The 14,019-nt window shown below is 42.8% G+C and overlaps 1 long non-coding RNA gene across 1 annotated transcript; it reads left to right on the top strand.

The window, feature by feature from the left end:
• The first annotated feature begins 592 nt into the window (after positions 1-592).
• Positions 593-2,168, top strand: LOC124480713. Its single transcript, XR_006957571.1, has 2 exons — positions 593-947; positions 2,080-2,168. It is a non-coding gene; the product is annotated as an uncharacterized LOC124480713 (long non-coding RNA).
• The last annotated feature ends 11,851 nt before the right edge of the window (positions 2,169-14,019 follow it).

A 14,019-nucleotide genomic window follows, 5' to 3' on the forward strand; every position in this document is an offset into this window, starting at 1 on the left:
TGTCCAAAAGGCTCACAGGCTCTTCATCAGTGTCATCATCAGACTCTGAAACCATTTCTTCTCCCCCCCATTCTATGTCTGTGTGATGGTCATCTGAATTGTCATCCTCCACTTGAGGAGTAACGCTAGAGTCACAATCATGGTTGCCATCGCTGTCATTGGTGTTGTCACATGGGTCTGCCCTGTTTTCTACCGCCTGTTCTGTTAAATGAGAGTCGTCTGCAATGTCATGGAGTCGATTTTCTAATGCAAAGCGTGCCCTCCGCCTGACTCCGGAGTCTGTTAATGGAGGTTGCCTCCTTTTCATCTTCTCTCTAAAATAGATTCTGACAGAAATACATGTTTTAGGGTCCATCTGGGGTTTAACCCCAGCCCTCTACTGATCTTTATTTATTTATTTTCCACTGTATATGTGTGTGTATCAGACATTTATCTGAATAACAACAAAGTTAATACAAAAAAAACAAGTTAACACTTTTTACTCCTTATACCCATAAATATTGTAACACATTGTATGTTTGTGTGTTTGACTCACCTTCCTGTTGTGCTGAAGACGTGATGTGTGACTCCTTTCTGTTACAGTATTCCAGATAAACCTCAAACTGAAAGAACATTTTTTACATGATTAAGATTATTATTGTTTTAACAAATGAATACGATCAGATATTATTTCTCAGATCAGAATCAACTAATTAAATGCCGTTTCAAATTATATGGTGAAATAATAAAATACAATGGAAAGTGCATGATTTTTGATTGGCCGATTGACTCTGAAAACTAGCTATTCACAAGCGACAACTTGCTTCTGAATGGTCATTTCAAGTAATTGACAGTTGCCGTTGCCAATGCTCATCCATATCCTGTCTGGCTAAAGATCCTACTGTAGGACTGTAGAGCTACAAATGAGCAACGGACAGCGACGTTGAAGAGAACTGTTCAACATCGAGGTAAGCGTGATAATATAATAATATAAATAACATGTGCAACAAGTCATATTTAATTAAAATGATGGAACACAGTGTATTTGTTACGTTTGTGTCGTAGCTCGCTAACTATGGCATATCTGGCTAATGTTCCGTTAGTAGGACCGAGCTACAGTAGACAAAGCTAGAGCTAACAGTACATTAGTAGCTCGAGCTAGCACTATAGCTACTGGTTTATTTTATAGCAGTTCTTCCAGTCGTGGTTTTACAATAGCTTTTAAAATTGTAGAATGGACAAACCAATCGGTAATTACTATGTATATATACATATAACAAGTTGGTAGCTACAGGTCTATCCATAAAGAGGCATGCCCGGCCAGTAGAAATAGCGTTAGCTTAGCTCTAACAATTTAACAGAGCACACCACTGGATCGTATTCGATGTAGCTATATTGCTAGCGCCATCTAGCTACAGCAGCTAGTATACGCACTGTATAATGAGATGTACACTTACATTAAGTCATTTTTAGTTACAATAATATTATAAACTTCTATCTACTTACTCAACGTTACTTTTCAAAAGCTGGTACTGTATCGTTAGACCACCTAGTTTGCTGGTGTCCTCTAACTGCCACAAATAACGGCTTGTGTCCGAATGTTTAGCCACAAATTCACGAGACAGCCGTCTCGTGCGATCAGCTTGCCCCTTGTTGATTATAACTGGACAAAAACATTTACAGTACTTGTTTGTACCGGTTTAACGTTGTTTTTATATACAGTTTGGGATGTAAAGTAATATACGAGGTCTATCGGTATACTGCAAAAGTAAATGCTTAACTGATAGTTGCCATGCACTTCTAAAAGTCTAACAGGAAATGTCAAATTATGTCAAAAATACCTTTAAGTCATGAGTTAGCTCGGCTATTTAACCAACTAAAGACCTCCTTAATTACCAGAGTAGGCCTGTTGGATTACTCCTCCTCTTCTAATGTTATGTTCTGATTGCCAGTGGGTTGTTGTTTATGGTGACTCTTATTTAGCATGTAATGGGCAAATATTTAACATGGTTCTGTAGCAAGATGAGTTTAATTTTCTTGGCTGTTTCTGTAAGAGCATCTGCTAAATGACTAAATGTACTTACTACTTTTATTTTCCAGTGAGCAGAGCGTTGAAGATTCTTCCTGGTGATCTGCTGCCCATCATCAACAGTGTTGGGGACTTCTGTGTGCTTCTTCTCACTTCCTGCTATAACAACCATTCTCCATTCCACAAATATAGCTGTTGTTTCTACTCATTTGTCAATTGTGTACAGCAATCAAGTGCCAAGAGGGTGTGGGTTTTCATTCAAACAACCACTATACCAGCTGATTTTACAATTGAATTGCTGCTCTTTATTAAACGGGAGCCACAAAGTGAAATCAGATGGTGTAGTCGTGCTTGGTTACGTAAATGTTTTTCAAAGTTATGTAAATGTTTTTTTAGCACGGTAGGCAATTTGGTGACAACCTGGCTGGTGTGTCACTGACTATCCAATGTTATCAATCCATATAGCCTCCCTATTATAATTGCACATCCTCATTACAATTTCCAGAGGGCTTCTCTCATAAGCTCCGCTAAGGATATCCCTCCTGGAATATGCACATTCATGTTTGTTAGTTCAGACTGTCAATAAATCTGCCATCTTACAAGTTTAATGCAGTTGACTGGCTTGATATTGCACAGGTTTTGCATCCCTTATGTAAGAGCCATTTTCATTGGTTTATATTTCGCATCAATTTGCACACACCGCAACACTCATGGGAATGTAAAAATGTTTGTTGATGGAGCTTGATGGACACATGTACTTGCATGTTCAATGGAAGAACATTGTGATCAATAAAGGGCCATCAAAACACGGACAACAAGGAGTCTGTAATTTCAACTGCCAGCTACGGAGCGGCGTAAGGTAGAAGAAAGCGCGTCAGGTAGTTATAGGCATAGACAGTTTTAAGTCTGTATAGCAGCCCCTAAGTGGCCTTAAGTTGTAGTCTTGGCCATTATACATAAACTGACTTTTTAATCACACATTGTGGTGCTCATTTGTGTGTTATTGTTTGTTTAACCACCTACATGTGGCTGCACCGAGTTTGCCAACCGTGGTTTCTGATGTTGTATTATGGGGTAGAATGGTGTATAATTGGCCTTGTGTATATCAGGGTGAAGGCAATGAATGCAGGTAGGCCTATGAGTGTGACCATTGACATTGTCTTACAATACAAAGTGTAGCACACAATGAGGGTTAAGGAAAATGTTCCGATGACACAGGTTATTACTGGATAAGAGTCGGCTAAATGACAATGTTATTAACGTAGGTAGACTATTAAATATGCAAGCTGTCTTTTAAACACTCGATGTCCAATACTTTTCATGTCTGGGAATGTGTGAAAGGTGTTTGAAACTCGATTAAAGGGGCAATTGACTGCAAAACCGATTTTACCTCGTCATTGTTGAAAAACGACAGTTCGGAGGGTAAACTGAACATACCGTGAATATCAAAGTCCATTGACACCTCTTTCCTATTCAAATCTCAAAAAGAAAAAATTTGGCTGTAAAACGCTAGCTTTTCAACAAAGCCATCGGTCCTACGTAGGACCGGTGATCGCCCTCTTATTGGCTCTGGTCTGTATCTTTGTCACGCCCCAGAATTTACATCCAGACCAGCCCGAGGTAGCGTCTATCTCCGATACTAGTTTAGCTGCGCGCTGCTCTGTGTAGGCTACTTATAAGGAATTACAAAGAAGAACGTTTTGAATTATAACAAGGATAATAAAAATGGACCACGGTCGTAAATGCTGTGTTCCAGGCTGTACAGGGAAGGCTAACACTCACAGTCTTCCCAAGGAGCCAAACATTCAACAGGCATAGCTGCTGTTGTCCATGAGAAGATCCCGGCGAAGTTCGACACTCAATCATTTATTTGCTCTGAACATTTCACCCAAGACAGTTTTGACAACCTTGGACAATTTCAAGCAGGACATGTTAGGAAGCTGAACCTGGAAAGAGGTGCTGTTCCAACCGTATGCTCATTGCAACCGCAAGCTATAAGGACAGTATGATGTTGTGCTAACAGTTATTAGCAATGCTAACGTTTCCTGTATAGCATACCAGGTAGAATGCTAAATACGTTTCTACACACATCAAATGACTCTAGCTAGACTAGCTGTAGTCGGCATTAGAAGGGAAGCTTCCGAAAAATAGCCAGAAAACGAACTGCAGTCTGTCTTATTGCTAACGCCTGTCTAGGTAATCTATTTGAAAGAACTGGAGAAAGGCAGGTTCTAGATACAGGATACGTTAGCATTGCTACTAACTGTTACTAGTAACACCTAGACTGTAGGCATGTAAACAAGTTTGGCTTGCTAGTTAACGCAAGAGCATAGAATGTGTGATAATTTAGCCTAGTTTTTGGCAATGGGGCTAACGTTGATTCATGTTCCTGACTGTGTTTCATTCAAATAAATAACCTGTGTAATGAAAATCTACAATTCACGATGCACGTTTGTCCAGATCTTTGTCATGTTATTTTACAGCAAGATATCTAGAGCTAGCTTAGCTAGCTAACTGAAGCTGAGTAGAATCACGATATGGTTTGGTTGCTAAGCTGTAGCCTAACGTTCCACCCACCTAAGTCAATCCAGTTTGCTTCAACAACAGAAGTGGAAACAAGTAATGTTATCATTTCAAATGATATATAGTCAATCTTTTGAAAACAGTGTTGTGTAGACACAATAGATTTATTTGCACGTTTTTATTTCAAGTCTCCAACTTCGGTGTTTCAGCGAGTGCTGCTGTTGGCCGTGTTGCGTTTTTGCTCCCAGCTTCACTCCTTGATAACCAACCAATCAGCGCGCAGCTCATCTAAATATTAATGAGCATACCATAAAAGGAGAAAAGCTAGTGTTTTTTCCCGGGAACATTTAAGAGGGTCTGTCAGAGGGCATGGAACAGCACCCGGGCCATTTTCAACCCAACCAATGTTACATACCCTATTCGGAGACCTTAAGGAACAGTGTGAAATACCCCAAAAAAACAGTCAATTGCCCCTTTAAGACGTCGTCAATGACGAAAATAGACTGAGCAAATTTGAGTGTAAAATTAATGATAGAGAAATGTCCGAATCCATTCCAAAAACGGGCCAGTTCCGTAAAATGATACTTAGAATGTAGCATTTGTATCAGATCTGGAACGGATCCGCAAAACGGATGCGACTGTTACGCGGATCTGCCGGAACTCAGCCAGATCCGGCGCAGAATCAGCTGCTATAGTATCTGGGCGTTCACAAGAGAAGCTGGACGGTTAGCTCTCGTGGTGCGTCAACTTGGGAAACCAGTACAAGCTAGCTAAACGTAGCTTCGATGCCTGGTGTATAAGCTAGCTAAACCGAGCTTCTATGTTTGTGTAAGGCCAGCCTCTATCGGAAGCGGTTAACAGTCCTTACCTCAGTTGAAGTTACGAGCACCATTCAGTGGGTACCGTGTTCCTGCCTAGCCATAGTCCCGCTGTATTTGTGACTGTGGCTGGTGATATCGTCAGTTTAGGCTAGAACAGAACTTGAAGATCTCCTACACACTGAGGACAACGCTGGACCCGTGTGCCCTAGAACAGGCGTTACACTTGAATTTGGCATATGGGTTCTGCTAGCCGCGGCTCCCTGTCGCACCCAACGGAGACACCGTCTTCTGAGACACTATTCTTCAAAAGAATGTACTTGCGTTCTCAGCGTTCTTCGGATTGATAAACAGCCATGATGTTATTGACAACTATGCTAATGATAGCTGTGTAATTTGACAAAATAACTGGCATGATTGCTTAGTGACTCCCAGCCAGTCTGACCCACACATGGGGAAAAATACAATAGTGTTTTATCAAGCGTTTAGCAAGAAGTGCTAGCCAGTCAGAGGATCATGAGATCCATGTCATGCTAGCCATTAATTTAGCTGGATTACAAACTATTGCGTCTCCATTGGATTGAACGGAATAACACTATCTAGCTAAGTGAAAAGCCGGAGCAAGTTTACAAATTAGCTGTTTATTTTTTTAAATAGGCAAATATTCAGAAACTATACTGACCATTTTTACCTTTTTATTCAGATGCTGATTACAGGTACCGTTTACCTAAAATAAGAAAAGTAAAACACAGGCTGTTTATCAACCCACGTTTTTTTCCATTCTTGTGTCCTTGGGAAATTGTTTGAAGTCATCTTTCATTTCCCAAGTACGGTTCCAATCCAAAAAACACAAGTCAACGAGGCTGTTTATCAATCCGAAGAACGCTAAGAATGTACTTGCGTTCTTGAGAAGAACATTCTTGCCAACGGTTTTGCAGCGAGGACGGAGAACGATTTGAGATGCTTGTGTTCTTGTAATGATTTATGGGAAATCAGATGCATTTTCGCTGACCAAGTCACCATCCATGCATCCTCGGTAAAAGGGGCGGATCAAGAACATTTCTGGGTATTTTTGGCGTTCTTGGTGACTTGTGTTCTTTGGATTGGCAGGGCCGGATTAAGACAATGGACTTTAGGGGCTGCAGCCCCGGGCCTCGCCACCAGGGGGGCCTCAGGTTGCCCGATGTCGAGTGAGTCAACGGCACCGCGCATAACATTAGAAAAATTCTGAGTGAAAACAAAAATAATGTGCGAAAATGTCCGGTCAAGGAAAGCAGAGAGTGTGGCTAAAATCCGCGATGGGACTAAACTCGAATAGCTTCGCCAACTTTTTATAGTACAAAATCGTTGTCAATCAAAAGGAGATGCAGTCTTTCAACACACCCTCCAATCGTCAAGCAGAAGCCCAGCGTCCAGGCCAACCCACTCCTCCATTCACTCCCAAAGACGCTGAGCGTCCAGAGAAGAATAAAATGGAAGGGAAAAAGATGCCAGGAGGAACTAAAAAAAGCCAGGTAAAAAAAGAAAGATCTGTCACTTCATAAATCTAGGTTCCTGCAAGGATGGGAACGATATGTTTTCTCAAAGCCCTGAATCTTTCAGGTAAACATTTGGGTTGTAATTTCCGGAAAATATAGCTAAGAATATGACTCTAACGTAATGTTCATATTAGGCTAGGCTACATAAAGCTAAAAAAAAAAATTTGCACTGAAATGTATGTAAAAATTTCCGCTCGCGCGCCGTGCGCGCTCGCATTAATGTGAAGTTCCAATTTAACCTCACATCAAAACCTTGACTAGGTAGACTATTAGGTTCGGGTTAAGCACCAAATGTAAATCCGTTTTTTAATATTTTAGGGGAAGCTGAGCTTCCATTAGCCTGACGTTGTCATACTCATAATTCTAGTCAGAATATGAGTCTGAACACTCTCCGTTGGGCTTTGACTACAGGGCGTGTTTCAAACGAGCCTGGAGAACAAATGCCTCTTCACTCAATTGGATAGATCTACAACCAATCAGAGCAACAGAGTATGTGACGTATGTTAAGCACCGCATAGTTGTTGTCAACAGAACTAAACTACAAGCAGACTTGAAGTATGCTTGAAGAATGAATACAAACGATTTTTGCCGGTGTTGTAAAATTAATTTAAGGGAAGGGGGAGTATTTGTTCACACGGTCAACCTTTTTGAGCGAAACAATAAAGGGCAATGCATATACGAACAAGTTCTCCATTTAGGATTACAACTCCACAAAAGAAAAGGAGAAACCACAATGGCCACTGGGTTTTCATTGTGTCCCATCTTCTTCGCGACCATCGGGGCCAGCTGATAAATTAAACTTTTACCGAATCCCTTAGGAAGGACGGCAAAAACATATTTTCCATCGACAAATGCCTTGATTGCGTCTCTCTGTTCCTCTTTCAAAATTAATGCGCTGTCGATGTCTTCTAAAACAGACTCGATGGCAGAATCATAACATCACAGATCTCCAGCGGTAGCCATGTTTGTTCAAAACGAATTCAACTAAGCGCTCTTTTGTGACGTGGGTGATTACGTTACTGTTGATCATCTGTCCATCACCGTATAAAGCCCGCCCTGGCAATTTCATTGGTTCGCCCAGATTCTGGTTTTCTGTAGTTGGTCCCCAATACGAGACCCTCCAGACCCAACTTCCCGACCAAATTTTTTTGGGGCGGGGAGAAGTTGGGCTGGCAGCCAGGCTAAGCTTCCATTGCAATCTTAAAGAAATCGCCACTGCACCCAACACTTTTTCCGCTTTTGAGTTCCATTTTCACTTTATCTCAGCCTACTACCTTGAACGGACCACCTAGCTACATAAACACATTCCCGAATTCAACGGCGGCATCATTATTTTGATCAGCGTAGTAGTAACCGGCGTAGTGCAAGCGTAGGGTTTGGGTTCGGTGGGAAAAAATGTAAGGTTTGGCCTAAACCGAATCCCGTCCAAAAGCCCAATATTCAACCGAATCCTGGATTCGGTGCATCCCTACTCAATAGAGCATGCATACTGCACCAACTTCTTTCTTTTCTTTCAACTTGTTCTCTACTTTGAAGAGCTCATTGATGAGTTTGCATTGAGAAAGAGCAGAAAACTGAGCTTTTAGTATCACTGATGTGATGATGGTGAGTCACATGTTTAAACTGATCATATTTATAGAGTGGCTCTGTGGACCTTAAAGCTGATGTGTCAGTGCGCGTGGGTTGGTGTGCGTGTCATGATGTGCGTTGGGGCGATATAGGGGCCTCATCCTGGTAATTAGCCCCAGGCCTCAAAATGTCTTAATCCGGCCCTGTGGATTGGAACCGTACTTGGGCAATGAAAGATGACGTCAAATGAGTTTGCAAGAACGGAAAAAAATTTGGATTGATAAATGTCCCAAGAATGCCAAAAATACCCAGGGCTGATTTTGCCAAAAGCATCGTAAGCCTAAATTGGTTGTCGAGTTCATCGTATGATGGATCTTAGCTGTACGGGCCGTTTCCCGAAACCATCGTAGCTAAAGCACTTGAAAATCCTCGTAGATTAACGAGAGCTCTAGACCAGTCGTAGATCGGTAAATTCATCGTAGCACGAGACTCAGTGGAGACACACGTAGGCAAACCATGAAAACTACATTAGACTAATGCTAAAAGTTACTTCAGATGGAAAATAAGATTATTTTGGTCCTCTTTTTACACCAGTTATGCTGGAACTGGGATATTTGTTTGTGAACCATACAAGTTTAAGTGCCGAAAAAATATCAGAATCCGGTTTATTCTGAAGTAAATTTAGGTTACACAAACTAATTTGATTTGGTGGGTTTGGCGCATGCAATGAAGGTATTTTAAAAACAATGTCAGTCTTATTCAAAATACTATAAAATTGAAATATGCCTGTTGTAATGTGCAATAGTAACTAGAAATATATTAACGTAACGCTTTTACAAGTACAATAACACAACAACAATTGAACATTGAAGATGTTTATTTGAATTATAGGGCTGGTAGCACAACAAGCCTGGTGGATGAAGAGGCTGGTGGCAGAGCCAAGCCTGATGTTAGGAGATGGTGGCGCCAAGGAAATGGAAAGACTCCACAGGGTTGACTGGGAAGTCACACAGGGTGAAGGGGCCAGGAGGGAGTGAAAACTACTACTAATACAAAAATCCTGCACCGCAGACTTGTCCCCTCTGGTTGTGGGGATTTGGATGTGGTCTGGGATGTGGCAAAGTAATGCAGTTGTGACAGCCTGCACAGATCTTGACACTGGGGCCTTGGAGAGCCCATGTCCATCTCCAATAACCTCCAGAAAACTGCCAGTGGCATAGAACCTTAACACTTCCAGTAGTTGGGTTGCAGGGGTCAGTGCAAAGGGCCTCCTTGTTAGCCTCTGGTCTGCTTGTATGTGGTTCAGGAGCATCATGATGTCATGATGTCATCTGACATATCTTACACTCATAATGACTATAATTGATCAACCATCAATTAAAGTAAAGTAGAGTTGATCAGAAACAATGATTCCATGTTGAAGACATGGGGTATTCATTACTTATGTGTTTGTCATTTGTGCCCAATATGTGAGAATTATGAGATTGCAAACATGGTATTGGAAAGCTGTTGGCCTATGCAAGATTGTAGAAATAGTCATCACTAGAAAATAAGACAGTAAATATGTTGGATCTATTTAAGCTGCTAGCTGGGACATGCCATGTGTGATACCATTTATATGCATGGTTTTCAACCTTGTAGTTCAATCAAGTAGTAAATATAGGACTCATATATATATATATATATATGAGTCCTATATTTACTTATATATATATATATATGAGTGTCTGTGTAGCCTCTCGTGGCATCACAATATATATATATATATATACGAGAGGCTACACAGCCCTCAGCGGGACGGCTCAAAATAGTGCGAGGACACCGGGGTTGAACGAAAACAAGGGGTTTATTACTGATCCTCAGAATTAACAAAAACTTTCAACTCTTGCATATGATGACAGAAAAACGTATACCGCTTCTTCCTTCTGCAGGAATCCTTCTCCTCACCCCACACCGCTTAACTGTGGCTCTCCCTCTTTAACCGAACCCTTTCGGTCATTAGGGTCTGATCAGTCCCAGGTGTGCGGGAATGCCCCGCTTTGAGGGAGGGATGGAGCTCTCGACTCCCCCAGCAGAGGGAGCTATAGCTGCTCAGGGCTGCAGCCACCTCCGGGGAATGTAGCACCCCTCCAGGACCCAGCCTCTCGTGACGTCACAATATATATATATATATATATTTGCCTATGGAAAGTGGAGTACCAAGAAGAGTTAAAAACCAAGGCACAAGTAATTTGAGAAATAGTTGTTTTATGGGAGTTTGTTCTCCCTGCTCGTGCTCCTCACATGGATCTATAAGGTGAAAAAACATGTAAGGATTGGACAGGCAACACTGAATATATGATACAATACACACCTACCAATACACACCTATAAACCGGTATCATTGTTACCCTTCTTTTCAAAAACAATTGAACGTGCTGTATCTAACCAACTGTCAAACTTTCTCTCTCAGAACAACCTGCTTGACCCCAACCAATCGGGCTTCAAGACTGGCCACTCCACAGAGACTTCTCTCCTTTCAGTCACCACTGCCCTCCAGTCTGCCAGAGCGGCCTCCAGGTCATCCGTCATCATTCTGCTGGACCTTTCTGCCGCGTTTAATACGGTTAACCACCAGATCCTGCTCTCCAGACTTTCTGCGATGGGCATCAGTGGCACTGCACTCCCATGGATCTCATCCTACCTGTCGGGAAGATTCTACCAGTTCTCCTGGGGAGGCAAATTGTCAGGCCCTCGCCAGCTCTCCACTGGTGTCCCACAGGGCTCCGTCCTTGGACCCCTCCTCTTCTCTCTGTAAACCACCTCACTTGGACCAATCATCACCTCCCATGGATTCTCCTACCACTGCTACGCTGATGACACTCAGCTGTACCTGTTGTTCCCCCCGACCGATCTGGGGATCTCAGCTAGGATTGAGGCCTGCCTCACAGACATCTCCGCCTGGATGACCGAGCACCACCTCCAGCTGAACCTCGCCAAAACAGAACTTCTCATCATCCCGGCCAAACCCTCCATCTCCCACGATCTGTCAATCCCCCTGGGATCTGCGACGGTGACCCCTTCATCCTCTGCCAGGAACCTTGGGGTTACCATGGATGACGAGCCCTCCCTCACGGCCCACATTGCTGCGGTCTCCCGGTCATGTAGATTCACCATCTACAACATCCGGAAGATCAGGAGATACCTGTCTGAGCACTCCACCCAGCTGCTAGTCCAAGCACTGGTCCTCTCCAAGTTGGACTACTGCTACTCGCTGCTCGCCGGTCTCCCAGCATGTGCAACCCGCCCTCTTTAGAGGATTCAGAATGCAGCGGCCCGTCTGGTCTACAATCTACCCAGACGCTCCCATGTTACCCCGCTCCTCATCTCTCTCTACTGGCTATCCATCAACGCCCGTATCAGATTCAAGACCCTGGTACTGACCTTCCGAGCAGTGAACGGGACTGCACCCGACAATATCAAGTCTTTCCTGCAGCCTTACACCCCCACCCGTCACCTACGGTCTTCTTCAGACAACCGCCTGGTGGTCCCACCGCTCAAGACTGCCCGGTCCCAACACAAGCTCTTCTCCTGCCTGGCCCCCCAATGGTGGAACCAGCTCCCAACCTCCATCAGGGACACTGACTGTCTCCCCACCCTTCAAGAAAAGGCTTAAGACGCACTTGTTCCGGGAGTAAAACGGCACTTAGGAACGCTTGATTGGACCTGATGTTTCCTCCAGGATCACAATGACTCTTATTGAGAGACTTGAGAGCTCTTGTAGGTTAGTTATAACAAAGTTAACTCTTGAACTCTTGTACTCGCTGTGAAATATTTTACTGTTGATTGTTCTTCTACAGGTACAGTCTTGCACTTTTTGGGGTTCATGTTGTTTATTTTTTACTTGTATAACTGCATGCTCTTATGGGTCTTCCCTTCGGCACTTGTTTAGTTGTTCACAATGTATGCTTCATGTTTTGGCTGCTTGCAATGTTTGGGACTACCTCTTTGTTATGATCAGTGACCTATGCTCTTTTGTAAAGCTCTCTCTTGGAAGTCGCTTTGGATAAAAGCGTCTGCTAAAATGCATAAATGTAACTCATCCTTTACGTAATTCAAATAAACTTTGTATGCTTAGGCTATAAGGTAACCTAAATTTGACCTTTTTGATTGGGCAGAAGAATAGGCACAGAAATGGAGGGCCTTGTGAACTTAATTTCTTCAAACAAGAGCTTCCTCACCTCAATTTGGAGACAAGCCCACTTAATTTCCAAGACCTCTTATTGGTATTTAGCATCTTGTGTCGCTGTTGCAGGGTCATAACACCGGTGCAAAACTCGGATGCAGCATAGTTTGCACGTTCACCTTATTGTCTTCGCCTTCATGTAGCATCATAAAATGTCATTGAAAAGTACTCAAATAAGTCGCCTACAATAAATGTAAAGTTTTCTGTAGCGACAGAAAATATTTTTGTGTACCGTAATTTGTCAAATATTTTGGTTAACGTTTTAATTTTAAAGTCTTAAAGTTGCGTCAGAAGAATCATATTTCAGTACAATGGACAGCGTCTTGTTAAGTGCAACTTAAGAAACACGTACGATGGTTCTCCTTACGAGCATTTAGTTATTTTGATCGTAAAGAACCCTCGTAACAGCTGCGATCCATCGTTATTGGGAAACGCAGCCCAGAAGTGTTCTGGATGTGCCCATACCCCCACCGCAGCCCAGAAGTGTTCTTGATGTGCCCAGACCCCCACCCCTCGGCTTGAGGCATCGACCCCGGTGAATGTTGGTGGTATTGTATTTCCGTTTAGGTACCAGGGGCGGACTGGCCATCGGGGATACCGGGAGAATCCCAGGTGGGCCGACGGGGTTGGGATGGTCCAAAATACCGGCCCACTTCCATTACCAACCGGCCCGCTGACATTGCCAGCATCTCATATTATTTCGCATGTCGCAGCTTGAATACGTATAAATTGCTCTAAGACCTTTTGTAGCCTAGAATCAATGACTGACCTGAGTGGGCCGGTCTGACAGTGTAACTCCCGGGCCACTTTTTCCCCCCAGTCCGTCCCTGTTAGGTACCCGACTCATCCGGTCAATTTTATTCTATTAACTCCAGTCAACATATCCAAAACTATTTCCCACAATAATTTTTGTTCTATTCTCGAACTTGGCTCATATTTCTATCTTTTTCATAGCAAAAATTAGGTTTGAAACCAATCCGAAATGTAAGCACCCCATTTATTTGCTTACGTCAAGAAAAGTTGCCTGGAAATGTGCTTGTGGATACGAATAGGGCACAAGCACATAAGGAAACATTAGCCGATAGCTGATTTACCTGGGCTGAATGAGCACAAAGAGAAAGGGCTTGATAATCTACAGTTGCCTGCCCTGCTGTAGCCAGTTTGACAAATGGTTGCACACATACACAACGGTTGTTTATACAGTTTATTTCCGTTATTTGAAAGCAGATTCTGTAATGAATGTTCATGGCATGACAAACGAAATTATCGCCTAATATAGGCCTAATTAGTGATATTGGGGCATGTCAAGGTGTCATTATTGACATGTTCTTCTGGAGC

The sequence above is a fragment of the Hypomesus transpacificus genome, chromosome 18 (genome assembly GCF_021917145.1).
Source record: "Hypomesus transpacificus isolate Combined female chromosome 18, fHypTra1, whole genome shotgun sequence".
Lineage (NCBI taxonomy): Eukaryota > Metazoa > Chordata > Actinopteri > Osmeriformes > Osmeridae > Hypomesus > Hypomesus transpacificus.